Raw genomic sequence first — 7704 nt, forward strand, 5'->3', positions numbered from 1 at the left:
CAATGGGCTTTTTAAGAGTCCTGAAAGCTTGGAATCTGAAACCAAGTTGTCCCCTCTGAAGGTTCTGCGATAGGTCCTGCCCCCCACCCCCCCTCCTGATTCATCTCCTGGCTCCTGGCAGATGTCAGGAATGTTTGGTATTGCCTGGCTTCTTGTGGTCATGTTCCAGTATCCATTGCTATTATTGCTTTGGTTTTTCATATGTATGTATGTATGTATGTGTATGTATTATGTATGTTTATGATATATCCATGTCTCTGGGTCTTCTCCTCTTTTTATGAGGTCGTCATTATAGTGCATATAGATACCTTCCTAATCCAAGGTGACCTTAACTTAGTTAAGTACATCTGCAAAATGTTTTCTCTTACAGACTTGGGATCTGACTGGGCACAAGAGTCAGGAGTCTTATGCGTTTCTGAACCCCAACCTAAGTTGCAGTCAAACCATCTTCCTTTAAGTTGACCTTGACAATGACAGTGAGCAATCCTGGCCAACCCCCACAGGCTGTATTTATTTTTGCAACACTAAGGATTGAGTCCAGAGCTTCACTTGTGCAGTTCCTCCTGATGATGAGCTAAGTCTCTGCCCCATTCACCACACTTTAAGCACCTTTCCCCCTTCCAGGCTGTGTAAGAGCCTATTCACTGCCAATGAAGTGCTTACAGCATGCCACCTGCTGAGGGAAAAGGAGACAAAGCAAAGAAAGGCTCACAGTGGGTTTGCACATCTTAAGTCTCAGTGCCCCAGAGGGAGGTGGAAGTGGATCTCTAGGAATTTGAAAGCTCCATGGTACTGAAGTCCACATAGAGGCAAGCCAAGTCCACATAGAGAAATCTTGTCTATAAAAAAAAAAACAAAAACCCCAAAACAAAAACAAAAACTGAAGCCAACCAACCAACCAAACTCCCACAAAGAAAAGTTGCCCTGTTGTTCGCTTGGTCAGCAGCATCACAAGGGGACAGGTGGAAACTCTCCTGGGGGAGTGTACTGGCTAGTTTTGTGTCAACTTGACACAGCTGGAGTTATCACAGAGAAAGGAGCTTCAGTTGAGGAAATGCCTCCATGAGATCCAACTGTAAGGCATTTTCTCAATTAGTGATCAAGGGGGAAAGGCCCCTTGTGGGTGGGACCATCTCTGGACTGGTAGTCTTGGGTTCTATAAGAGCAGGCTGAGCAAGCCAGAGGAAGCAAGCCAGTAAAGAACATCCCTCTATGGCCTCTGCATCAGCTCCTGCTTTCTGACCTGCTTGAGTTCCAGTCCTGACTTCCTTTGGTGATGAACAGCAGTATGGAAGTGTAAGCCGAATAAACCCTTTCCTCTCCAACTTGCTTCTTGGTCATGATGTTTGTGCAGGAATAGAAACCCTGACTAAGACAGGGAGTAAACCCAAGTTGCTGGTTCAGGACAGGTGAGGGAGATAGTCCATCTTGACTCAGAGGGTCTTTTTTTTAATTGGATATTTTATTTATTTACATTTCAAATGTTATCCCCTTTTCCTGGTTTCCCCTCTGCAAACTCCCTATCCCCATCCCCCCTTACCCTGCTTCTATGAGGGAGCTCCCAGCCACCTACCCTTCTGCCTCACCACCCTAGAATTCCTCTACACTGGGACATCAAGCCTTCACAGGACCAAAAGCCACCCCTCCGATCCATTGGGGTCCCTGTGCTCTGAGTCCAATGGTTGACTGCAAGCATTCGAATCTGTATTGGTCAGGATCCTAGCAGAGCCTCTCAGGAGACAGATGTATTAGGCTCTTGACAGCAAGCACTTCTTGGCATCAGCAATAGTGTCTGGGTTTGGTGTCTGCATGTGGGATGGATCCCCAGGTGGGACAGTCTCTGGATGGCCTTTCCTTCAGTCTCTGCTCCACTTTTTGTCCCTGTATTTCCTTTAGACAGGGGCAATTCTGGGTTAAAATCTTGGAGATGGGTGGGTGGCCCCATCCCTCAACCACAGGTGGGGAGGGGGCATGCTTAACCTCTGGATATGGTCTCGACAGGTTCTCCCTCCCTTATTCAGCTATTGTCAACCCTGTGGGGTCCTGGAAGGCTCTTGCTTTCCTGGAATCAGGGACTTTCTGGTTGCCACCCCCAGTTCCCCAGCCCCCATCGCTATACACATCTGTTGAGTTTCCTGACCTCAGTGGGTCCTAGAAGTGACCTTTGGTTAGAGGACCCGAGAGGGCAGATTGGCAAATAGGTTCAAGGGTTTGACTGCGGAGGTAGAGGTGTGTTCTCTGAGGCCGGGAGTCTGAGGTAGGCATCTAGTGATAGATAAAGCCAAACTAATAGCAAGGGCAGAGGATGAGGTATCTTCTGTGTGGATCTGAGAAGGCTGGAATTCATCTGAAGAAACACAAGGGGCCACTGGCATCCCTTAAGCCAGAGAGGGACATAGTACCATTTGCACCTATAAGCAATGAAAAGGAGAAATTTGGATGGTTTATGGAGATGGAAAAATCAAGAAATGATCTAGACCTGGTATGTGACAGCGACCCTGGGAATGAGGAGAAGGGAACTGACTTAGCTTTACTCAGATAAAGGAGTCAACTGAGTTTTTGATTAGATGAAAATGGGTATGAAAGGGGAGCTAGCGAGTGCATACGAGGAGTTCATTTCTGCTCTTCAGCTCTCAGGAAATGTGTCCAGGTCAGAGTCCTGAAAAACGTCCAACATTTAAGAAACAGGAGAAGAGAAACCACCGATCAGAGAACTGGGAGAAAATCAGAGTCGCGTGAGAGGAGCCTGGATCTGCATTAGGGGGCTGTTAGCAATGAGCCCCTGGGCACCAGCTCTGACTAGAATTAGCACCCTGGTAAAGGAGAAGGCTGCCTGGAAGAGTAACCCCTGAGAGGTTTAAAGTTTCAGAAGGAAGCTGAGTGAGATTGAGACCAAATAACAAACTGAGAAGTCATGGTATCCCAGAATCAATGGGGTTGGGGCAATTGTTGCATCTGTTTTGTTCTCTTAACTGCGATGACCAACAACTTAGGTGTCCTTGGGACTGATCCAGTTTCAAATCTGAGATCCAAGCATCCCCCCAAAAAAAATCTCCTCTGCCCAGAGAAAGCCAGGACAGCCAGTCACTCTGGTTCACAAGTACTTCCTGCACTTCTGCTATGCACCTAAAGTCTGGTAGAGGTGTAGAATACAAAGATCAGGCTCGGACACAGCCCACAGGGTAAAAGGAGGTAAGGTGGCTTACAAGTGCTTAAAACTGCTGAATGGGGCTGGGGATTTAGCTTAGCAGCAGGATGCTGGGCTACTATGTGTGAAGCTTTGGACTTAGGGTCCTTAGGGTTGCAAAACCAAATAAAGCCTGCAGGGTGGCAGGGTTGCTCAGTGTCACTCTCAGGCAGATTAAACGACGAGGGTTTGGCTGCACCCTAGGTTGGGATTCAAAAATGCATAAGACTCTGGTGTGCACTCAGAAGAGTATATGAATAGGAAAATATTCACTTCTATTATCAAACTGGGAAGAGCCAAGTATTATCTCGTGTGTGTGTGTGTGTGTGTGTGTGTGTGTGTGTGTGTGTGTGACTGCAGCAGTTTCTTAAGAACTAACAAATTTCTTAACAGGAAAAATTACTTCTCTTCTACGGCTGTAGCTAGCCAGGACCTGAAAATATATCGACGTAAGCAAAGTGACGTTAGCTCGGGATAAAAATCTGCTTAATTTCAGATACTATAAGAGGGACTCAGCTCAGAACTGAAAGCCCCTGTCAGTCCACACCCTTACCCCTGTGTAAATCTCCAAAGCTGTAAAGCACTGCCCCATCTGAATGGCTTAACACTAGAGGAATTCCTTCTCTCATGGCTGTGGAAGGCAGAAGTCCAGCACGGAGGTATCCTCGAGGCTCCAGTAGAGAGGCCGATGCTGGTCTCCTACAGCTTTCCAAGGCTGTTGACATAGACTGATGCTCGTTGACTGTGTATAACTCCACCTCCTGCCTCTGTCCCCTCTTGGCCATGGTTTTTTTTGTTGTTGTTGTTTTGTTTTTTGTTTTTTTTTAATGTGTACGCTCGTCTCTCTCCCCTCCCCCTCCTTTATTCATATAAAGACATCTGTTACTGGGTGTGGTGGGACACGTCTATAATCCCAGCATTCCGGAGGCCAAGGCAAAAACAAAACAAAACATGAGTCGGAGGCCAGTCTGGGCTATGTGGTGAGATCCAGTCTCTAAAGGAAAAAGACTTGTGTCATTGGGCCCACCCGGATAATCTAAAATGATCTCACCTCAAAATCCTTCAAGTACCACAGTCTGCAAAGATCCTTTGCCCAAAAAAGGCCATAGTCACAGGTCCTGAAGCCTAGGGCTTAGTCATAGATTCTGGGAACCTCAATTTGATCACCTACATATCATTAATATAATTTGAGTCCGTTTTCCCTTCCTGTGTATTACAACAGGCAAGAAGAGTCACCGAATCTTATGAGCAGAAAAGCCAGTGACAAAGGTTCCCTCCTATTTCCCCAGTGGTGTGTCTGCTTAAGAGGGCTCAGTTTCACTGATTTCAACTATAGTCCCCAAAGCCCTGGGACATCCTGGATGGATTAGGACTCCTATTGCTGTGATGAAATCATAACCAAAGCAACTTGGGGAGGAACGGGCTTATTTGACTTACACTTTTACATCACTGTTCATTACTGAAGGAAGTCAGGACAGGAACTCAAGCAGGGCAGGAACGTGGAGACAGGAGCTGATGCTGAGACCATGCATGGATGCTGGTTACTGGCTTGCTCATCATGACTTGCTCAGCCTGCTTTCTTATAGAACCCAGGACCACCAGCCCAGGGATGGCACCACCCACAATGGGCTTGGTTCTCCCCCACCAATCATTAATTAATAAAATGCCCTACAGGCTTGACCAAGAGCCTGATCTTACAGGGGCATTTTCTCAATTGAGGATCCCTTTTCTCAAGTTTATGTCAAGTTGACATAAAATTTTCCAGCACACCAGGACTGTCTTTAGTGGTAGCCAATAAGAGGACACAGTCCCAGTAATCACACTTTTCATGATCTTGCAAAATTCATTACACCTCAGAAGAGATGGGAGTTCCTCAACTGGTTATTTCTATGGGAAAGTTGTAGCGTGAAGAGCGCTTAAAGGGGACCATAGCTGGTTTGGGTTCCCTGGGCAACCTCATGTGAGTACGTCACTCTCTATGCTTGAAGCAGCAAAAATAAGAATTGGGAAGCTAAACTGAGGCCTATTACCATAGCTACTATCCCCTGTCCCTATACTCCATGAGGGTCTCATGTTACCGTTGTTTGACATGTTCTTTTCTGTTGTCGTTCTGAACAGTAGCTCTCATATCAAAGGCTGTTTGTTCTTGAACCACACTATGTAGCTGAAGACAACTTGGAACTCCTGATTCTCCTGCTTCTGCCTCCCCAGTGCTGGGATTACAGGTACGTGCCACCATGCTGGGTGTCTGTAGTGCTGCGACACAGATAAGGATTACCCACTGTGGTGATACCGAAGTCCCTTAGGTATGACAAACCCCCAAAGCCCTTTCTTTCTGCCATTATGTTGGGACCTGACAATGGTGTTCCATGATAAGTCTATTTCACAGAACAGGAAGTTCAGTGCCAGGGAAATTCAGGCTTTGCTTAGAAGGAAGCTGGTTAGTTCGCTGGTGTCTAGGTCGCAGCAATGGATCTTCAAATTCCGCTCATTCCCGTGTTTCTGGGAACTAACAGGCTGGGCTCTTATCAAAAGCCCCTCAGACCAAGTGACAGGCATGTCATTTAACCCACCAGTGACATTTTTCTCTGTAAATAAAAAAGAATAACAATCATCTTCTGGGTGATGTCACCATGGAATAACCAATAAAAATGATTAAAAAGCAATTGGCAGCCGGGTGTGGTGGTGCACACCTTTAATCCCAGCACTGGGGAGGCAGAGGCAGGAGGATTTCTGAGTTCGAGGCCAGCCTGGTCTACAGAGTGAGTTCCAGGACAGCCAGAGAAACCCTGTCTTGAAAAACAAAACAAAACAAAAACAAAAAACAAACAAACAAACACAAAGCAATCGACAACAATTGAAAATCAAACACATAATAAGAGAGTAAATAGCTATGTTCCCGTTGTCCACAGGAACATAGATATAATTAAAAAAAAAAAAAGACCAATTCCTGGGTGTCTGAATGAATTTGTGGGAGTCATTAGTGAGATGGAAAGAAAAGTATATTTTCTTGATGGTTTTATTAATAAAGAAAAATGTAAAAGTATACTGTGTGTCAAAAGAAATGAGATTTTTCTAGTACCATATGGCAAATTAATCACTAAGGCTCTCTCATGGCTCAGACACACTTAATATGTTCTCTGCGGTGTGTGTACAGAAAACCTGTACAATTCCATTACAGTGACTATTAAATGATTCATCAGGGCCACTTCCCCAGTAGACGAAGAATCTGTTGCTTATTCATGCTTCCCTCTTGGTAAGCTTTATTATCTCAACTGTGTTTGCCAGTGACTAATTAGAGGTGATGGTACCAGCTAATTGCTGGAAATTTTCAGAACGGCGCAAAGTATTTATTTCGAGGTGGGGGAGGGCAGGTGGGGCGTTACAGTTCCATCTCTGGCAGCAGAAGAGAAGAGAGTATGATAACAACGACGATGCACGGTTGTGGGCTCTGAAGAGGCTGGGAGCACTTAAACAAGCAGGATGATTGGCTGATGGTCTGCATCTGGAACTGAGATATGAAGATTGCTTTGGATACCCAGGTCGATGCAGGCCACAGCTGGGGTCAAGCTTTGTGGCTTTAAATTCCAGAAGTTTGTGTTTGCCCTTGAGAACCCTTTCTTGGGCTGACGAGATGGTTCTATTGGTTAAGTGCTTGCTGTGTAATCGTGAGGACTCACAAACAAACAAACAAACAAACAACCTAAGCACGATGGCATGCACTGCTAATTCCACCTCTGGGAGAATGGAGACAGATCTCAGAGACTTGCTGGCTAATTAGTGTGTTCCAGGTCAATGAACCCTGAACAATGAGACCCTATCTCACAAAACCAAGGTAGTTTATGTCTTGAGGTATGATACCTGGGGTTGGTTGCTGGCCTACAAATACACACACACATGCACACACGAGCACAAAAAGAACCTTTTCTCTTGTAACCTTTGACCTGTACAAGTCATGGTGGTGACAAATAAAACCAGTCTCACTGGGGATGTCAGAGGCAGGAGTGGCAAGAGCAGGTGATAAGAAAAAGTGCTTGCGGGAGCCGAGGGTTACTGTGCAGACATGGCCAAGTCCAAGAACCACACCACACGCAACCAGTCCCGCAAATGGAACAGAAATGGCATCAAGAAACCCCAGTCGCAAAGATACGAATCTCTTAAGGGGGTTGACCCCAAATTCCTGAGGAACATGCGCTTTGCCAAGAAGCACAACAAGAAAGGCCTGAAGAAGATGCAGGCCAACAATGCAAAGGCCGTGAGTGCATGCGCAGAGGCCATCAAGGCCCTGGTGAAGCCTCAGGCCATCAAGCCCAAGATGCCAAAAGGCCCCAGACTCAAGCGGCTGGCTTTCATCGCTCACCCTAAGCTTGGGAAGCGGATTCGAAGCTACATGGCCAAGGGTCAGAGGCTCTGCCAACCAAAGCCTAAGGTCCAAACCAAGGCAGGAGCCAAAGCTCCAGCTAAGGCCCAGGCTTTAGCTCCAGCCCAGGCTCCCAAAGGTGCCCAGGCCCCTGTGA

General features: G+C 46.4%; 1 pseudogene; it reads left to right on the forward strand.

The window, feature by feature from the left end:
* Positions 1-7236: 7236 nt before the first annotated feature.
* LOC110293313 overlaps positions 7237-7704 on the forward strand; it is a 19649-nt pseudogene continuing 19181 nt past the window's right edge.

Source organism: Mus caroli, chromosome 4, assembly GCF_900094665.2.
Source record: "Mus caroli chromosome 4, CAROLI_EIJ_v1.1, whole genome shotgun sequence".
NCBI classification, from domain to species: Eukaryota; Metazoa; Chordata; class Mammalia; order Rodentia; family Muridae; genus Mus; species Mus caroli.